This window comes from Mytilus californianus, unplaced genomic scaffold, assembly GCF_021869535.1.
Source record: "Mytilus californianus isolate M0D057914Y unplaced genomic scaffold, xbMytCali1.0.p SCAF_2, whole genome shotgun sequence".
Classification (NCBI taxonomy): Eukaryota; Metazoa; Mollusca; class Bivalvia; order Mytilida; family Mytilidae; genus Mytilus; species Mytilus californianus.
In genome coordinates, this window is record NW_026262668.1 from 139635851 (window position 1) to 139658735 (window position 22885).

Sequence of the window (22885 nt, forward strand, 5' to 3'; positions counted from 1 at the left end):
CGAAATTTAAATTCGCATATTTGTCATTTTCATAGATCCACCAGAATTCATAAGAAAAAGACTTGAATCTGCCCAAATATTGCTTAACAAAGCACGTGATCCTTCAATGATGAGTTCAAAAGATGCACAGGAGGCTGGAGTGGAATATTCGCAGGTGCAGGTTAGTATGTCCTTCATACTCAGACAATACTATAAAATGATAAAATCGTGCTATATAGAAGTTCATTCTTAGCAAAAAAGCAGCGTATACAAATATTCAAATCTTTGGTTTGATTGGGTTGGTAGAGGGATGAGTCGAACGAGCACACTAGACTACTAATGTCGTTTCATTTTATTCAATAAATTGAACGATTTGAATGTGCTGATATGATTTTTTAAAATAAAGTTTGCACTCTAACACGTAAAGTTTGGTAAAAAATGTTATGAAGAAAATCAAAACCATTCGTTGAATAAAAACAGAAAATGCAAGGGCAAAAATTCAAACTATAATCAACCCACAAATCCTTACACAGAAAACTAAAAATAAAAAAAATTAACCCCATAACACCGGGTTGAAAGCTAGCGCTTCAAAAAGTCATAGGTTCGATCATCTACTAGTAGAACTCGCTGTATTATTTCTTGTAGTTATAAACTGTACTAGGCTGATGAAAATCAGACCAAATACTTTTTTTTTAAGATTTGAGAGGGGTTTTCAAAATGAGTTTAATTTTAAGTAAAGTGAAAAAGGAGTATCTTAGCCGTATTTGTCAAATATTTTCGGAAATTTTAGTTTATAATGTTCTCATAATTCCTTTTTTCATTTGACCTTGTAACTGTCAAAGCGTCATTGATGAGTCTTATGTAGATAAAACGTACGTTTGACGTACCGAATTATAAACCAGATATCCATACCGGTAAAAGAAATATTTTGAAAAGGTTAAATAATATCGTATAGATTGAAAAATTTTTAGTAAAACAAATGGCCTTCGTGAGTGTTATTTCTTAGTTTTTCTCTGAACGCAATATATTTGCTAGAACACGTGGTTGAAACTGAATAGTGAATTGTTATAGGTTGCACTTCTGTAAATATAAACATTGCAATTTTCCATAGGAACTTCTTTTATGGCTAAAACTGTGCCACTTTTACTATGAAGTTTCATAAAAAAATATATCCTAGAATGGAAAGTTGATATGCACTACTATTTTATTTAAAGGTCAAAACATAGGGTTATGCGGCATATTTTCAACATTTATAAGCCCCGAACTTCTAATTGTTTAAACTTATACAAAAATTCTGTACTATCCCTCCTTACACTTTGGGTCTTCCTCAGAATTCAATATCGCCGCTATCCATGTGTATTTATACTGGTAAATTCCAAAGTAATGTCTCTATGAGATGAAACATAGAGATCATATTTGGGAACCAGTACGTAAACAAAACAAAATATCTATGAATACTATATATCTCCCTAAAAGATGCGTGGTTTGTGAAACAATTGTGGTTAAAAAGTGCAACCACTAAACAATTATTTGATAAATGATAATTCGGTTATTTTTTGCAATATGAATCTCTATTGAATTTTGTCTAATTGCTGTTTCTGATCACCGAATAGAAAACAAATAAGGTCATGTATATATCATTCTAGTCTACATAAAACAATTTTGTATAGTCCGATAACTCAGATGTGATATGAATCCAAACTTTAATCAAACATATGAAATTGACATGCATGTAAAATTTTAAAAATCCAAACTATTTCTTTACACAGAAAAATTTTAAAGATTAAATAAAATTGCAAACCAAATCTGACTTATATCTATATAATTTTCAGGAAAGCCGTGACCAGCAAATGAAAATGGAAGGCAAAGAACTCGAGTGAAACATGTGATTAGTAAATTTTCTTTTTTTCATATTTGTATTGATCCTTTGTTGAGATTTTAAGAATTTATTAACGTTGATAATATTAAAAGGGGGACATGGTGGAACAATCAGTTAAAATTAAGAAATTATTAAGAAAACTAAGGTTCCAACTCCTATAAGCGAGGTTTACCTTAGATGGAGTTGGCTTTTTATTTTATTGCGGTCTTTCAGCTATTCATGTGTTCATAAACTTATATATGCATGGCTTTCACACGTTTGTGTTCGTTAGCTCCTGAAGGATATAAATTTAAAAAAGTATTTTGGACGCAAACAATTTTGTAAGTGATATTTTCATTTACTGTGTATAACTTGTCTGACAGTATTTTGTGTACAATGTTGCAATCGAAATCGAATGCAAAGTCTGTTTTAACATATGTCTTTTACGCAGAACTAAGGCGGTAATATATATATATATTGGAAACGTTAAAAGAACTAAGTGAGAACTTTGACTTAATACCCCCATCACCAAAGCGTATAATGAGAATGAAAACAGTACTTGATATTGTAGTTGATTCATTTATACAACAAATTAGATTTTCGGCGTTTTAATATTTGTAACGTTTTACTTTAGTTATTTAAATATATTCGTTCAACTGGGTTCAAAATTTGTATTATACATTACTATTGTGTTTCTTTGGAATGTTTTATACAATTCTAAAATATCAAAACACTACTCTTCTTAAAGTTCAAAAGTACTTTTACGATTGGAGATATATGAAAAGACAGTTGACGTAAGATACATGAAAAATAAACGGTGGACTATAGTTGTTAATCTTTTTGTTATTTGGTCTCTTGTGAAGAGTTGTCTTGTTGGCAATCATACCACATCTTCTTATTTTTATATCTTACAAGTCCTTTGAGTCAGAAATCTATAAAAACTATCAAAAAACGACAAATCGTTTATATTAAACTTTCTAAACCTTATATATAATCAAAGAAGATTAATGAATGATTTTGGATATAAACAGTGTGTGATTCTGTCGGAATATACATCCATATACCCTCAGGAACTAATCATTATTTCACCAAAGAATCTTTAATATATCGATGATATCGATACAAAAATCCGACTAAAAAGTAAAATAACAAAAATACCGAACTCCGAGGAAAATTCTAAATGGAAAGTCCCTAAGCAAATGGCAAAATCAAAAGCTCAAGCACATCAAAAGAACGGATAACAACTGTCATAATCCTGACTTGGTACTGTAGAAAATGGTGAATTAAACCTAAACCTCTCACTTGTATGACAGTCGCATAAAATTCCAACAAAAAAACAAAACAAACAGGCATAATAGATAAAAATGTCAAAAATAGGGGTACAACAGTCAATATTGTGTTATAATCTTAATCACTATAAAGATAACCAAATATGTCAACAAAGATAAACAAAAAGGCATTTAGACAAAGCACATTAGCAAAAACGAAAGACAAGAATACAAAAATTTATCATAGTACAATACCACAATGACGAGATGTATAAGTACCGAGTCACGTCAAATGGATATAGCCAAAAATAGACCAAACAGTAAAAATAATAATTTACAAAGACAAATAAAAGAATACTATAACACGATATTAAGATGATAAACAACGTCAGTACCTAGAATCTATACTTCAAGACCATCGTGTATTATTTGTGAAGTTGAGACGGAATATTTATCAACAAGGTCTTGATATCTTCCGATGAACTTTTTTAGAAAAAGGACGAGACGTTCTTTGACATACCCCTGGTTCATCAACTTTCTGCTCAGACACTGGCACCCAGTGACGTTTTACAAAGTCTCAGTAGCAGCTAGCAGCTGCAAGCTCTTGAATACCGAATAAGTTGGGAAATGGATATCCCATATGCACATGAAATTGATATATTGCTACTAAGGTGGGGGAAATTGATAATTTCAAAATTAAAATCGTCTCATTTTTTTAATAAGTGGATCTCTTTATGAAAGAAAATGGAATTGGAATTCCAATAGTTGGGGGAGATTTCAATGAAACATTAAAAAATATTGACAGAATTAGTGCAAACAACAATCACTAAAACAAGCAACCAGTATCAAGCTTGAAATCGTTATTAAAAGAAAATAATCTTACTGATATTTGGCGAGTTATGAATGAAAATGTACAACAGTTTACTTGAAGGAGAAAAGATAAATCTCAGGCGAGTAGAATAGATCTAATACTTATTGGTAGCAATTTTAGACCTCAGATAGATACATGCAAAATTAAACCGGCAACGATTCAGTATACTGATCATCTGAGTGTTTGTTTAATATTTAAAACGGGGGCATCGGAAAAAGGGCGTGGATTTTGGAAACTAAATAATTCTGTCTTAAAAAATAAAGATTATCAAAGTTTAATTAACAATTTGATTACTAACTTTTTAAATCAATACCACAATAGAGAAACAGACTGTCGGATTTTCCGGTATATATTAAAACTTAAAATTAAAGAAGGTACTTTAAAATATTGTAAATCAAAAGCTAAAACCAAAAGAGAAGTCACACGCACCTTAGAAAAAGAATTACAAGAAACGATGTTTAAAAGAGACCAATTAAATTTGTGTAACTCTAGTTTGAATGATCGTATTAAAAATTTGGAATCAGAACTGAATAACATTTATGACGAGAAAGCCATTGGTGCACAAATCAGAGCCAGAGAAAAATGGGTTGAATTTGGAGAAAAAAATAACGCGTAATTTTTGGAACTTGAAAAGCAAAGACAAATTAAGAAATCGATAAATAAATAATTAGATGAAACAAACAATGTTTTAAAAGATCAAAGCAAAATATTACTTGAAATTAAAAACTATTATGAAAATTATTTTCATCACAAAATCCGAATGATACATAATCTCAAGAATACATTAAAAATACAAAATTAGAAAAAAAATTAAATGATGAAGAAAAACTATTGTGTGATGGTTCAGTTACGCTTGAAGAATGTTCCGAAGCAGTACAAAACATGAAATTGAATAAGTCTCTTGGTCTTGACGGTCTACCAGTAGAATTTTACAAAATGTTTTGGGAGCAGCTTAAATATATACTTGTTAAAGTATATAATAAGGGTCATGAAGATAGTTTATTGACTTACTCGCAACGGTCTAGTGTTTTGTCGTTAATATTTAAAAAGGGGGACCCATTAAAATTAGAAAATTATAGATCAATTTCATTATTAAACGTAGATCTTAAAATTCTTTTCCATGTACTAGCTCAACGACTTAAAAAAGTTCTACCAAAACTCATGAACACAGATCAATCTGGATACATAAAAAATAGATTTATTGGATTCAATTTAAGACAAATACAAGATATTATAGATTATGCAGATATATATAATATAGAAGGGGCTATTGTTTTTGTCGATTTTCAAAAAGCCTTTGACACTCTTGAATGGAAATGTATGTTAGATACTTTATATCACTTTGGATTCAAAGAATCATTCATAAATTCGGTTAAATCTTTGTATAATGATATTCAAACATGTATTATTAATAATGGGTGGATTTCAGAAATGTTTTAAAATTCAAGAGGGATTAGGCAAGGGTGTACTTTATCTGCTCTACTTTTTGTCATATCCGTTGACATATTGGCACTGAGACTTCGAAATAACAAAGATATAAAAGGAGTTTAGATAAAATTTGATAGGAAAACACATTGTATTAATATAAGTCAATTAGCTGAAGACACAACCTTATTTTTTAATGATAAAAATGATATCGAACTAGCATTGAATGAAATTGAAATCTTTGGATCTTATTCGGGATTAATTATAAATAAAAATAAAACAGAAGGGATATGGATAGGAAAACTCAAAAACAGTCAAGACAAGATAGCAAATATTAACTGGACAGATAAACCTGTAAAAGCTCTAGGAATTTATTTTGGACGTGATAATGAAGAATGTAAGAAATTATATTTTTAAAATTAAAAAGAGAAAATGGACAAATTGTTTTTTCTTTGGAAAAAGCGAAATCTCACTATGTTCGGACAAATTTTGATCATCAAATCTTTGATTATACCACTCTTCACCTTTTTAGCTAGCTCATGTGTATTTCCAGAAAAATATAAAAAAAGAAATAGAAAGAAAATGTTTTAAATTTATCTGGAATGACAAACCAGATAAAGTTAATAGAAATACGATGATTGGTAGTTATGAAAACGGGGGTTTGAATTTGATTGTATTGAAAGTCAATTTGAATCACTAAAAGCATCATGGATAGGTAGAATCTTAAATAAAGATATTGTTAGATGACAACTTATACCTTTAAAATATTTACAAGGCTTAGGAAAAAAATTGCCCAGTAGTTTGTATGAATATGGATTATAATAAAGTTGATCAATATTTACCAAATATTCCAAAATTTTTTAAAAATGTATTAAAAAGCTGGATGAAAGTAGGAGGAGGACAGACAGACAAACCAAAAACCTTTTACGAAATTAGAAAACAAATTATTTGGGGAAAATAAATACATTAAATTTGATAACAAAAGTCTATGTTTCAAAAATTGGATAAACGGTTATTTGATTTATATAAACGATATTTTAGATGAAAATGGGGAAATTTCAAAAGATGTAAAATTGCAAAAAAATAGAAAATAAAACCAACTGGATAGCTGAGTTAAAAATCCTTAAAAACGCAACTCCAAAAGATTGTGTGGTCAATGTCTTAGATCAGAGACTTCCACGAGAAGTAGAGTCAACGTAAAAAGACAATATTTGTCAATAAGTGGTAATTATATTTGACATTTCTTTTTTGTCAAATAAGTTATTATATAACAGATTAGTAAAGAAAAAAGTTGTGAAGCCGATTGGTATAAATGTATGGTTAAATGTATTACCATTACAAACAGAATTTCATTTGAAATCATTGTACAGCTTTATTTTTTACTATTTAGAAGAAAATAAATTGAAGATGTATCGATGGAAACTTTTACAAAGTATATTACCTACTAAAAAGTTATTGTTTAGATGGAAGGTAACAGACAATGATTTATGTAACAAATGCTTTACAGAAGAAGATTATCATCATTATTTCATATCATGTTCCTTTTTAAACAATTTTTGGAGAAAAATTCATAATTTATTGCAAAAAGTAAATATAGAAAAAGCTATCACATTAAAAGATCTTTTTTTTTTTTGGCTATAAAATATCAGATAAATATTACTTTAGCTTGAACTATATTATAACTTTTATTGGATATTCAATTTATAAATTCTACTGTGTCTGATCAGAAAATGAAGGGACTTGATGTATTTTGTCTATTCATTAGAGAATTTACAAAACTAATGTGTTATACAAAAAAGTTAGAAGAAGTTAGATTCTTAGTTAATGTAAAAAAAACATTTATTAGGTTGATATTTGATATATTATTAATATAATAGAATTGTAAATTATACTTATTCTTTACAAGGAGCTTGGATTTGTTGAAGACAATGTAACATGCAATTGATGGGAAAAAAAAAAAATTAAAAAAAGAAAAAAAATTGTCTCGTTTGTCATAGATTTTGGTACTGAGATGACCGCTTATGTCAAATTCGAGGTATAAGTCTAAAATTGAGGCAGAGGAATCCGTGACTGTTGTTTCTTTCATTTCTAGTTCTGGGGAATATATTAATGGATCCCAATCAGAAAAATTTGGATTGTTAATGGAAGAACATCATCAATATATCTGAATGTGAGATTAAATGATCTGGCGTCTTTGATCTTCTTGTTTTTGACAGGTGTCTGAAGGAACTCTGACTCATATAAAAATAAAAAGAGGTCGGCAAGGAGAGGCGCACAGTTTGTTCCCATAAGTGATAAAAATAATTTTACACACCCTATCATTACAGCAGGTACAATAGGATCAGTGTTCCTTATTGCCATTAAAGGTGTTTTTACATCTGTGAATACGTACGATTTCAAGACTGCTGACAACTCTACAGATAAAACTTGAAAGAGTTATTTTAAAGTCATATGATACTTCGAATTTCACAAAAAAAAGTTGAATATGTTAAAACACTAAAAAGTTTTACTATAAAACACTTGTTCATAAACATTTTTTTTTAAAGAACATTCTTCATTTTATCCAAATGTTCAAAAATGTACTGCTATTGAATATTGTCTTCTCGCACTCTAATGTGCCGATAATTATTTCGTATGCAGTGACTTTAATGATGACATCTCTCGTCGCAAATGCTAACTGAAAACCGTAATGAAAGATAATGCACATGATGTATTAAAGATAAGCTAAAGAAGAATTAACAATAAATTCTGAAAGAAAAAATTGATTATGCCAAATCATTAGATAACTGTTTTGGTAAATTCTAACCGACTTATTGGAACGCATGAACAGTATAATAAAATTAAAAACAAATGAACATCGCTGTAACTTCTCACTTATTTTTTTCAAATACTCCATGAGTATGTGTTGATTGTTTATCAAGGTCACAATCTGTAAACTTCGGCACAAAAACCCGAAAAGCAGCAAAAGTTTTCGATCATGTATCAATGAATGAAATATTGTTGTCGCATTTATGTTACGGATTCGTTAAAGATATAAAAATATTCACAGAGAATACAGAGGATTTATTTATTCTGACTAAATTTAAATATTTATGCAACGATACTAACGAAATATCATTATTGGATTACGGATATTGCAAACTCACGTGTTCTTGGTTTTGTTTTGTGTATTTGCCAACATATATCAGAGCGAATTGTGTGTCTTTTAGATTAATACTTTGGAATTTTTTTTTTCAAACATGATATCAGAATGCATTGAAAATACAAAATAACTATTGGTATATATAAATAGTGTAAGGATTTATATTAAAAATTCAGACCAAATCAGCCTTGTTTTTTTTTTGTATTTTTCAGGAAAGCCTAGATCAACAAATTACAGACATGAAAAAAACCGATGGAGACATGTTATCAGTCTATTTTTTTTTTTTTATATTTTTAATCTCCCCCCTTTTTTCAAAGTTTTCAAATTATTATTATGATATATCTTTGTGCACATAAACGCAAACAGTTTGACTGATTTTTTAAACACTGATTTTCATTGATGAATGTTTTCCGATTATCCATACATGGGTATATTCCACATTTAATACCTAATTTGTGTAATAACATCAATAATTTCCAATTAAGATTATAACTCTTATTTTTATCAATCACATATACAAATTTCAATGTTAAATCAACACATTGTAGTCAGTGAACCGAATATACGATAATCATTATGTATTACGATGATGCTGATCATAGATACCACCAGACGTAATATTGTGTACGCCAGACGAGCGTTTCGTCTACAAAAGACAATGCTCAGTAATGATCGAATATATAAAAATATGTAAAAAAAGATCTATTTGCTGACAACTGGGCTGTTGGTATATATGTTAGCAGCAATAAGTGAAATTATGCATTAAGATTAAATCCTAGGCAATAAGCTTAGGCCTAGGCATTACATATATTGCCTAAATGATGTTAGGCATTAATCTTAAATCCTAGGATTTAACCGGAAATCCTGAAAATTATGTCCAGGCATTAATGCTAATGCCTTAAATGAAAATGAGAGTAAATAAAAATAAATGTATTCAAAGTTAAAATACATATGGTACATAATGAAATAAGAAGAACTGAAGTTTGGGTGTCAATTACATGACATAAAATCATAAGTAAAATATTGACGTTAACACTATTTGAATAAACCTCTTAAATATAGTTCCATCTTACTTTGATTGGAAATCGATCAACATGATTAAATCAACCCGTCAGCTACTTAAAACTCTATGGATGAAACGGGTTTTACAACTACTCCCTTCCCTATGGACATTTTATCATGTTACAATTTTCACAAAATTGAAGAAATAGTACAATAGAATCACGGAAAATGTTTGCAAAGCTATTTTGAGGTTGTTTACTACTACGCTCTATAATAATAATAATCTACTTTGACATATTTTTATGTGTTTTTTCCCTAAATACCATACAGTTCTTCTAGAAAAACATATACTTTGGAATTTCCCTAATCATTCTATTTAAGAAATAATTCATGGAAGCCATAGATTTGTAGGAAATTAACACGGCCCAGGCCATGTGTAAATTTACAACAAGTCTATGGCTTCCATGAATTGTTTCGATTCTAATAGGACATATACGGTCATTTAAAAACTGAAGCGATGGTGGGTATGGCGTATGTGTGGCTGTGCTATGTTACCCCCTATTTGATAAAGTTAAAAAATTCTAATAAATCTATAGCTTATATGCATTATTTCCTAAATAACTGCTAGAAAAAATGTGTTTAATTCTTTTACTTTTCAACGTAAACATTTGCCATTTCTAATTTACATTTATTTTCTCGTAAGCTATCGTCAAATCCACAGTTGACATTTCGTAACTAAGGTGCCGTCGTGTTGACTTACTAAAATCAGTAAATGTGCGAATAATGCAACAGAATAGAAAATAAAACACTACCTACCTCAAAACTCCATTTAATGCAATATTATCTGAATTTGGAGGGTAAACACAACGGAAAAACCTTTAGCTTTGGCGTTTTCATTCGTATGACGTCATGTTTTGAAATCACTTTAATGCGCCAAAAACAAAAATGAAATTTCGCGGAATTTTATTTTATTTTGATTTTGTACATTTTTCCGAGCTGTAATGCATTATTTGTTTTTGTTAAGCATCATAATACGAATTAAGGTTCTGTAGTAATTTTTTTAATTGCAATGTTTTACACAGCGAAATCGACATAGCGTTTGCACATAGGTGACGATACATGTGGATTTACGTGGGAGGCATATTGTAACAGCCATTTTTATTGACTTCTCTGAGTCTGCGCTAAGTATTGATATATAGAGATTTTATCACGGTGTTGTTTACAAAGCAAAAGAAGCACGTCATACTAGAATATACTTTAGTTACAATAAAGTCTTTCAAACATCCTTTGGTAAAATGTCATACCATTTCAAATTTTAATAGTCTATAGCTGCATTATTTTCTGATTTCGAAAGTTCAATCTTTGCAAAATACTAGTTATCATTGTACTTTTGCATTATGTTTATGATCTTTTTTTTTTCGCTGACTTAAATTTATATTCCGCAAAGATTCAAGAAATTTGCAGTTGCTATTATACGTTCAGGTATTTCACATCCAATCTTTTATTGTAATATTCTTTACAAAGCACAAAAAAGTCGGCATTCACCTCAAAAGCTAACCAAACCTTTAAACAGACTTATTCAGAAGGGATATAGTTACGATACTGTTGTCAGGTCATTGAAGATGGCATATTTTTGTCCTATATTCTCTGTCCTATATGTTCTCCCAATTTTTTGTATTGTAGTCCTGTCATGTAATGTTGTCATTTTAATGTTATATTTAACATTGTCATAAAAGCGGGAGGTTTGGCTAGCCACAAAACCAGGTTCAACCCACCATTTTTTTCTTAAAATGTCCTGTACCAAGTCAGGAAAATGGCCATTGTTATATTATAGTTCGTTTCTGTGTGTTTTACATTTTTATGTTGTGTTTCTGTTGTGTCGTAGTTCTCTTCTTATATTTGATGTGTTTCCCTCAGTTTTAGTTTGTAACCCGGATTTGTTTTTTTCTCAATCGATTTATGAATTTCGAACAGCGGTATACTACTGTTGCCTTTATTTGGTATTAATATTGATTCACTCATAGGGTCTTTACATCGGAAATAACACATTTGTTCTAAAACCAGTTGTTGGCATGATACGGGTTATGTTCTTCTCATATATTTTATGATGGTATGATACTAAACCCCTAACGGGAGGGATTGTGCTTGATTTTCATATGATGAAGACATAATCTATCAATCAGTTTAATTGAAGTCTGGAGCTAGCATGTCAGTAACTGCTAGTAGTCCTTTGTTAATGTGTGTATCATTGTCATTTTGCTTAGTTTCTTTTGTTACCTATTCTGACATCGGACTCTGACTTCTTTTAAATTGAGTTTTACTGTGCGTATTGATGTGTGTTTGTTTATTCTACATTGACTAGAGGTATAGAGGGAGGGTTGAGATCTCACAAAACATGTTTAAACCCGCCGCATTGTTGCGCCTGTCCCAAGTAAAGAGCCTCTGGCCTTTATTAGTCTTGTACGTTTTTTTAATTTTAGTTCATTTATATGTTTTGGAGTTTAGTATGAAGTCCATTTTTACTGAACTAGTGAACTGCCTCCGGGTGCAGGATTTTCTCGCTGTGTTGAAGACTCGTTAGTGGCCTTCGGCTTTTTTCTGCTCTTTGGTCTGGTTGTTGTGTCTTTGACATATTCCCCATTTCCATTCTCAATTTTATTAATCAAGATTAAGAAGTGAAAAGATAAGAAGGGTATTTAAGAAATATCTTCATATCCAATAAAACAGATTGAAAGATGATATGACTGGCAAAATTTCATATCTAAAGTTGACTAATTTTGACCAGCTCAAACCGGCTCGACCACTGAAGAGTAATACAAAAAAAAAATTAGTTCTGTTATGAATACAAAAAATAATGAAAATTTAAGATGTTTTTAAAAAGGTTTATACTAATTTTTGGAATATAATTTTAAAAATATTATGCATCAAGAATATTTCACCGACTGCACAGGTATTTTGAAGATAAACAAAAATCACAACGTTAACTTATTGCTTGATATGATGATTGGCAATAGGTTGAATAATCATCATCAAATTTCAGGAAATAAGCTTAATGCCTGAAAATTTCAGGCAATAACTTAATGCCTAGACGTTAGCTTATTGCCTTGGATTTCACCTTAATGCATAATTTCTTATTGCCGCTAACATATATAAAGTGCATTATACTTATTGATAGTAAAAGAATTTAGGCCCTAATATAATGATATTTTATAAGGATTTTTTTTTTCCAAATTATTTTCATGGTAGTTATATTGATTTGTTCCTGATATAATTTGCTTCTATAGATTTATAATTTCGTAAGACGAACTATCAGTAGTTGTCGAGTGTTGCTATATATATATATATATATATATATATATATATATTAATCTGTCGTAGCGTTGTCACTTGTTTAGACGTACTTAATAATTATTTCTGTGACTGTATCTAACGATCCTTTACGATAGATAATTTAGCTAATCTTCAATCAATTCCATCTTCTTGCCTAATATATCATGTACTATGTTACAACTCTAGATTCTACTGACGAGGAAAGGTAACACTAGGCCACCGAAACCTGAATTTTTAAGTCCGTCTAGGTGGTCGAGTGGTATAGAGCGCTGGACACAGTGCAGGCGGTGTTATCTCGATATCCCAATAACGTTGAGTTCGAATCCCGGCAAGGGAAGAACAAAAATTTGCTTCCGCAAATTTGCAGATTTAACATTGTTGTGCTGATATTTAGAGTCCTTATGTATAGCTTACTGTATACGTATTTCTATTGAAGACCGAAAATTTACCTATAGTTGCTTATATTTTAATTATTTAGTCCCTGGTCAATGTTTGTCTGATTAGCTACCATACCACATTTTCTAATTTTTATATTTGGTTCCTTGTATAATTTTTATCATATTAATTTTTTTTTCAAATAAAACAAAATAAGTCTCAAGCATTAGTTTTATTTCTATATTTTCCAAGGGTAAATGTTTACCCATCTTATTTGATATGCATGGATAAAACCAAATTATATATGTAGTATGTTTCGACTAAAAAACATCAAAAACTACAATTATGTGTGTCATTGGGCTTTGCTTAAACTCTATATATTATTCTGTACTGAGTCGTTTAGAATGTTTTGTAATATATAATCGCAAAATATGTGTATTCTCTCAATTACATTTTGTATCGATAATTATATACCAATTGTTCACCTATTTCATGTTTGAACTTTTATTATTCCAAATGTTACACAGATCCTTTGACCTTTTGGGGGATTTAAAGATAAATTTATAATGACGGCATAAATTAAATATTTTACTTTCTATAAATTATTGAAGAATAAAATAAAAACTGGCCACCACATCATATCCAAAAGTAGAGTCAATCAATCAATCAATCATGCTATTTTTAGTCCAATTTAATACTTGTTTTTTAAAAAGAAAGAGTGAAACAACATGTAATTTGCAATGTTACAATGTCTCTTCTAACTTTATCTGGTTAGTTATTCATATTAAAAAAAGAAGCTTTTTAATGTCGGTCATGCGTTTAATATATGTATTATTCGGATTAGATATAGATGAGAATAAATGATTTGATTTGATTTTATAAATGATTTGATCATTGCCATTTTCCCAATTGGAAATGACGATTTTATTTGCACAACATACAGCTGTTTTATTTTGAAAATGCCCCACCCAAAAGCTGTAACCGCAATCCCTTGACGGTTTCTTCGGCCGAGGTTTACAAAAGATTTTTTTTTACAGTTAAATGGTGGGAAAATGATTGAATATGAAAATAAATGTCATGCATTCAAAACAAATTTTTATAGCAGTATTATAAGGTGAATACAACCAGATGAACCAGATCAGACTGGATGTGTGATACCAGATACTGCCTTTTTAGTGGCAATTTGTGGCTTATTCAGATTGATGGATGTCACATAGCCTGTAGTTTTGTTAGGATTTGACATTTCAGTTAAGGATTGGTCCTCCTGTTCAGATTATATATTTTTTCAAACCAAATCAACTGAGTATCAGAATTTCTTGAGAGAGGAAAAACAATTCACAGAAATGTCATAAGTCGAAGAGAAACTGACAGACGCGCGTTTCGTCTACAAAAGACACATGTGTGAAGCTCGGATTAAAAACACCAAAAGTTGAAGTCAAAATAAAGTACGAAGTTGAAGAGTAATTTGGGACAAAAACTCCGAAAAGTTCTGCCAAATACAGCTAAGATAATATATTCTGGGTGCAGAGTATCATAAGTACACAATTCAAAGTTTTGTAAACAGTTAATTTATTAATATGACAATACCAATGATAATCCATGTCAGGTTTGATATAGATTCGATATGTCCTGTCGTAATTTGTAAACGACGAAAGATGGATGTGGGGCCAAAATCACACTAGGATCTCTAGTCAGGTGATCTGAGAAATCATATAAAGTAGCAATACATTTCGTTGAAATTTCTTTACCTTAAATTTTTAAACAATTTTAGCAAAACACGAAGAAATGATTGGGATTCTAATAAGTATGTAATCTGTCAATATAAAACATCCAAACACTCTAGTTTAACTTTATCCAATCATATAGCTAAACATAATTACATCAAATGATCTTATTAATTACAGTTACGGTGATATCGATGAAACTTCTTACTAAATAATAAAATCTTCAATAATATTAGTAAAATAAGTTACATATCCACAAGATAACTAAAAAATGGCGCGGTAGAAACGATAGCAATATTCAAAACGAATATGTCGAAGACAAAATTACAAAATCATGTCAAAAACAATAAACGAAGGAAGGACAACAACGTTCTAAAAAAAACTTACATAAAAAAACTATGTTGAGCAACACAAACCCATAGACAAGCGAGGATGATCACAGGTTCTCCGGAAAGATAATATTTAGTTTTACATAGGGGTCTTGTCGTGTAGCTCATGGTAGGTACAAGTCTAAATCATTGTTGAAGGCTGTATGGTGACTTTTAGTTGCTAACTTCTATGTCCTTTGGTTTCTGGTGAAGAGTGTCTCATTGGCATCATCTTATTGAAGAGTTATCCCATTTTTTGGAGTCACAATAACAAAAAAGGAGGACGGTATTTTCGTTACTACAATTGGAACATGTCAGTAGTCATCTACACAGATATTACATTAACGGTCAACCAACTCATGATGTTGTCTGTAAAATTTTCGAACGAATGACTTCACTTTGCCACTTGGAACCCATGGATCAATAGCTTTATTGTAAACAGTCTATCAATGAAATCACGATTGGAAACGCAAGCTCTTGGATATAATATATCAACTGGGAGATATATACTACTTATGCAGGCGCTGTTGGGAATTTACTACATAAAGATGGAAATTTAACAATTAGGAATCTAAAACCATCATTTTTGTTTTAAAGTTTGTTTTCAGCCAAACGTCATCATCTATTTCTAGATATAAGTTAATATATAAGGCAGATTTTATGTTTCAGTGGTTACCTTTATTTTAAGTACCACGGAATATATGCGTTCAAAATATTCACCTATTATTTTAATAATTTTGCATAAATTGGTTAGAGGACATCCTCTATGTAACGGAACGTAATTGCTAGCTTCTTTTCATTTTTCCTGGGATGCTTCTGTGTGAAGTCTGTATCATAGAAACATAGAATAAGTCGCCTAGAAGAAAACACAGTTTTTTTCTCTTTGTAATCACTATTGTTTGTTGAAAAACACTTTTTCCAAACAATATTTTGTCAAACATTATAATGATGTCAGTTTCATAGAAATTTATTTCTTTTATTTGAATCAGAATTGTTTTATTCTTACTAAAAATGATTGCTCCCTTCTAAAAACAACAAATGTTGTAGTACTTTTTTTCTAATGAACAAAGTTGGATTAATTCTGTCTATCTGTCTTAAAGTTTAGGATACTAGTGTAAAGGATGAAAAGAAGAACTACTGTAGATTATCGATGTTCAAATATCATAAATCGATTAAAAAGTCAAATCAAGGTAACAAACAAAACTGTAGGAATAGCATGAAATTTCAAAAGGAGCGATGCCGGTTGCACAGACAGAATACGTATCTCCTTGTATATATAAAAAAGAAGATGTGGTATGATTGCCAATGTGACAACTCTCCGCCAGAGACCAAAATGACACAAAAATTAACAACTATAGTTCACCATACGGCCTTCAACAATGTGCTAAGCCCATACCGCATAGTCAGCTATAAAAGGCCCCGAAATGACAAATGTAAAACGATTCTAACCAGAAAACCGAAATAGGACACAATCGGTAAAAATACTGATTAGACGACTGTTCTGGCTAGCGTTTCACAAAGATTTTACCTACGAGTGTTTCACAAAGGTGATTGTAAACGTAACGTAAACGTAACGTAAACTTACGATTACAATGAAAAATGGGTGCTTTCTTTGACAGCCGCGTTCATGTCTAAAAAAAGAATCGTTCTTTCAAAACCAGGAACAAAATTCATATCATCGTAGTTTGAAATGGTTTGTTTGTATGGTAAATAGGTTTTGTGAGGTAAACATGGTAAGTATCCCGTCTAGTTTAAAGATGTTTTTTTGGCTTTGGTTTTATTAGAAAAAAATGGCTGGTGGTGTTTTTTTTTCAAGCCGAGCGTCTGTTTTTGCTATTGTTAAAGAACGATGAAGTCATAAAAAAACAGACAAATTCATTAGGACTTCGACATTTCTTGAATCCAAATCAATATGAATTTCTAAATGGTTAACACGAAATTATACGTATCTTCAAATGTTTAATAATAAATGAACTGGTATAAAATTTGTTAAGCCTTGTGATTCTGATGCATGTCTAGGCTTTTTTAAAAGAGGAACCTACTGACAAGACAACATTAAGACTTGTACATGTAAAAAGTATCTGCATATTTTCATTTCATCTATTCTAATGTTATGCATTTGCTACTGTGTCATCCAAAAATATGGTCATCAGAAAAACAAAAAAAATTAAAGCATAAGGGACTTATCATTTTTTACCTGGGATGTGGGGGAGGGGGGGGGGGGGGGTGGTGGCTAGTCATTTTGAAATCAAACATGTAAAATTTTCTTGATCCCCCATAATATTTCACTATTTATTTTGATCCCCCCTTACACAGATTTCCCCAAAAATGTGATCCCCCTCTATTTAAGATGCAAAAATTTTAACATTCAAAACACTTAAGTTTCATGCTATTTTTATGAAAATATTTCAAACATGAAATATTTTCAGTGGATTGAGTCCCAAAAACATATTAGAGGGAAAATTGCCTAGAAGTAGGGCTCTTCCATAAAATTTGATAAATGAGCAAGCCATACTCAGTGTTTGGTAAAGCATTTTTTATTTATTTATATTATTTCCTATATTGTTCTATAAAAGAAACATTGTTCCAAAGTAATTCTGTAAAAAAAATATACATTAAAAAGTAAACGTTTTTTGAAACAGTAACAACACATTATTTACTAAAAGGATCTATCATATGTTCCTCTCTTGAACTCTGAGTAAACACAAGATATAGGTTAGGCCTTATTGAAACCTCCAATGACCATGGAGTCGATAAACTTTTATAACGGATAGTTAACACAGCTTGAACATTTCAATTACTCATTTATTGTCACATATCTAACATATACATAATGTGTGATAGTAACCCCAAAATTTTGATTTATTAACCTAAAAAGTAAAAATTTGGAGGCATTAGAGGTATAAATGGACCAATAGGGATCTTATATGAAAACAAAGAGGTACATTAGTGGTTTTTATCATCTTAGAAACCTCTGCGTTGGATTATTTTAAAACGGAAGCAGTTGAGATGGTGAAGAATTTTTACAATAAAAAAATCAATCTTCCATGCAAAATTTCAATGCGCTTGAAAAATCAGATGAAAATCAAAATCAAGCAGAATTAGACACTTATGAAGCTCTTGAAATGCAAGGTACAGGAGATGAGGAAATTAAATCTTCAGATAAGTCTGATTTGTTTGACTCTATAACTGTTAAGAGAGGGTTTACATAGGCTATGCCTGTTGCTCAATCCAATTCAATTTATTTGAAGAAAATACTATTTAAACTAAATAAATGTTAAGCTTTTAGGTCCTGAGGGTTATGTTAATGTGTGATCAGTCAGAGGCGGATCCAGCCATTTATAAAAAGTGTGTGGGGGGTCCTAACCCAGGCTAAAGGGGGGTTCCAACTATATGTCCTCATTCAAAAGCATTGATCGTCAGAAATAAGGGGGGTTCCAACCCCCCAGAACCCTCCCCTGGATCCTGCACTGTCAGTCAACTTGATTTTTTTAGTTACATATACAGAACATAAATTTGGTAAATGGTGGTAAAACTTTCTTTACTTAAAATATATTTTGAACCCCCTTGAAATATGTAAACTACTTATTTATGATCCAAAAAAATGATCCCCCCACTTTAAATTTATAAAAAAAAATTGAACCCCCTTTTCCACTTACAGAGAAAACTTGATCCCCCTACATTTTGACCAGTCCCTCCCCCTCCCAGGTAAAAAAATGATAAGTCCCTAAATGTCTACGTATTTTTTATTAATTTGTTTTGTATCTGGGGGTTGTAGTTTTCCAAGAATTTTTATTCATTCGAGTCATGTTAATTGATTTTTTTAATTTGTGTATCTGTAGAGGGCGAATCTTAACTTCCGCTGATGCACACCCGTTTGCCTTAATTACTTTACGATTGTGATATGGCCGTAATTCAATGTAACTATAAAAAGAGATATCAAGAATATAAAAGGGTCGTCGCGGGATTTCCTTCTCATCTGTTTTATTTTTTTTTTATTTTTTTAATTTTGCACATTATTCCTAATTCTGTACATTATTCTCTGTCCTTATTATTCTGACCTATTTTTCTCGATTCTTTCTTTTCTTAATCCATTTTCTGTAATGTTAGCCCCTTATATTCTCTATTCTATAAACTCCATTCAGACCCTGTATATCTTTTTTTTTAATTACAGGACCAGTCAGCAGTTTGTTGCTTATCATTAATGTGAAATAAATAAATCGATGCATTTACAAGAAATGGTGCATGAATATGTGTCCATAGAACACCAATCCTCCATTCGCACTATACATATCCATGTTAAATTTGCATATTTTGTTAAATAGTTCTCTGCATCATGAGTTTCATTTTGATGTGATCTCAAAGTAACTTAAACCCAAAATTTAACCTAACACACGCTTTAACTGACATTTTATTGTAAAAAGAAAACCTGTCAATTAAAATCTTGGTCAATCCTAAAGGACAAGTGGCGATAAGGGTCTTTTTTAGACCCGTCGCAATTTTCATTTAATTTTTCGTGTTGTAACCGTCGGGAAATCGTGGCACTCTTGTATTTATTTTATATAAAATTGAGAATGGAGACGGTATTCTGTTTGTAGCAAGATATATAATGGGGTGGGGGTGATAAAGGCGAATAGGACATGTACTTTTTAAGTTTTACACAAACTTAAGTGCATACTATTTTTTCGAATTAAACTCGAAGGAAAATGTCAAAGATACACAAAATCTCGTAGTATTCAAGAAATTTTGGAACGTAATAGGGGCCTAGATGGACGAGTTGTTTAAGTAGTTCAACTAAAATGTTCACTCTGAGCCTTTCAAGACTGCTCGTGGCTGTATTTTGACCTCAATTGACCTTGATTCGCACAGAGTAATAAAAGTGGCTCCAAACATCAAATAAATCAATCTCAATATAACGTAACGAACATCAAGAATCTCTTATGGAATACGATATATATCCTTTGGTTTATGGTTTATGTATTGTGGTCCTGTCATGTGATGTTGTCGTTTTGGTGTTGTGTTTGACGTTGCCATAAAAGCGGGAGGTTTGGCATGCCACAAAACCAGGTTCAACCCACCATTTTTTTCTTAAAATGTCTTGTAACAAGTCAGGAAAATGGCCATTGTTATATTATAGTTCGTTTCTGTGTGTGTTACATTTTAATGTTGTGTTTTTGTTGTGTCGTTGTTCTCCTCTTACATTTGATGCGTTTCCCTCAGTTTTAGTTTGTAACCCGGATTTGTTTTTATCTCTATCGATTTATGAGTTTCGAACAGCGGTATACTGCTGTTGCCTTTATTTATGGAGAAATAGTTCATCATTATATTTGTTTCATAATCTCATACATATACGCCATATTTAAATTCTTTAAATGATATTTTCACATTTTGTCTCGTGCTATAGGTGGAGTCCAAAAATGATTTTTTTCCTGCATGAGGAGTATACTTTTACATTTCTGTCGTAACATTTGTCGTATATGAACTAATATACGTTTTGTCTTTCAACCCCCAATGAATTGACTGCCGTTGTAGATAAAGATTGTACTGCCTGATCCTCTCTCGTCAGGAAGTAAATCCCTCGCTGAAGTGGTCGTCAGTTCGGATGTGCTGGATGTATACATACGCAGTCATGTCCGCTTAATATGGGAAACGATGCCCCGTCACATAGTGCATACGAATTTCACGCTCTCTGAACGGTAAAGATTCTTTGTTATTACATAATTATGGGTCTGTTGGTGGCAGAATGCAAGGCAAATTTTTTGCCCTATCCAATATGTCATCTTTTAAAGAAATGCAGTTATACTTGCCAACATACCTTGCAAAATTGACATTTTTCCCGTATGCATGAAATTTTGCCATTGTACAATTTCCTGCCAAGTAATATAACAAACTATTTTGATACCATTTACGGGATTATTTGTTAATATCTTTGTTTGTAATTTGTTGACGTTCCCATCAATATGTTTTTTATACGTAGAAGTACAATGATCGACGATGGTAGGGACTGTCTTAAAATTGTAATGAAATTGTCGAAAATATTTTTGACAAAGACAACCATATTTTTATGTATAGGAACAGTGAAAAGGATAAATCGAGAGGAACATCATGTTGAATAACAGAAAACATACAACAATAGCGAAATGAATATTAGTTCCAGCTGTTATATAGCTACTATATAATTACAGGGAGGGAAATTAGGGGCTGCCTTGGTAAATTATCAAGTTGCTTCATTTTGATGATTGGGGGCTGGTCATTTGTACCTGAAGAGTGAATAATAATAATAATAATAATAATTAGTATTGAGAACTTGATGAGGAGGGGTGAATTTTTATGTCTTTGAAAGTGGGGACTTGATTTTATTTTCTTTCATCAAGGTGGGAATTTAAAAAAACAATAGAGAAATTCCAATGTTACCTTCCGTCCACTTGAATGCTTGAAAATAAGAATCTCGTCACCTTAACAAAAAACAAAAACAAAAAAAAGATTTAGGATTTAAAAAAATAGGATTTTCATACCTACAACATTCTTAATTTGAAAATGAAATTTTATGGGTATAAACAAAAACAATCACATAATGGCAAAGTGAATAATCATACTTTTCAATTAAAACTAGAATTATAGAAATGTGTTTAATCAGAAAGAACCTAACAGGTATTGAGTACGGGATTGCAGCATACATTTTATACCTTTTAAAAAACGCAAACCTGATAGAGCGCATGGCAACTGGTGTATTTACATTGAAACTATGGATTCATACCATTACATTCATGTATTCAATTATTGTTTTCTCAATTTCTAAACTGTTATTTGTTTTAAATAATCGTAATGTATTTAGAAAAAATTCTAATCAATAAAGGGCACCGTCAACCGCGGAAATAGTGTATAACCACAGGACTACAATAGATAGGGAATGATGGCCAAATATAGCCTATGCATAAATATTTATTGTTAACTTTATAAACTCCGTGTAAAACGTGAGTGATAGTATGACATAGATTTGAGAACTAGTAAATAACGTTTCTAATTTTCTTGTGTGAGAATATTTTGTACAGAGTTATGTGCATGCACGACGTATCCCTTCATGAGTTATTAAAACTGAAAGCACATACATGTATCCCTGGCTATATAGTGCTGTGCTAGTTCAATCACTTATAAGTGTTTATGGTCAATTATTTGGACTTTTGGAAGCAAGGACAAGGTGCTCGATCGTTTAATTTAAATGAAAATAAACTCAAATGTAGAAATGGTTTTACGATTATTTCAGGAATAAAACAAATTCAGTTACTTATGATTGGGACAAAATAATAGGAATACATGTATTCTAATTAACTAATGAAACTTAATTTTCTGTAAGAAAATTTGATGTTGTTGATTTCAACCAAATGCCACATGTTAAATCACTACGGATTGACTTACGACTGCCTGTTAACACTCGTAAGTTTACGATCAAACTTACGATAAAATTCTACTTACGATTGTTTATGAAACGGTCAAAAACTTGCGATTTGACGTACGACCGACGTAAGATCTAAGATTGTCGTAC

The 22885-nt window shown here is 30.9% G+C and overlaps 2 protein-coding genes across 2 annotated transcripts in view; both read left to right on the forward strand.

The window, feature by feature from the left end:
* The window catches only part of LOC127731244 (tropomyosin alpha-4 chain-like), a 92606-nt gene extending 78481 nt beyond the window's left edge, over positions 1 to 14125 (forward strand). The window contains exon 13 of the mRNA XM_052240264.1: positions 8756 to 14125. The gene's annotated coding sequence lies outside the window, so the exon portion shown is untranslated. The remainder of the gene's footprint in view (positions 1 to 8755) is intronic.
* Positions 1 to 22885, forward strand: part of LOC127731245 (restin homolog) — a 62173-nt gene that overhangs the window by 13061 nt on the left and 26227 nt on the right. The gene's annotated exons all lie outside the window — the stretch shown is intronic.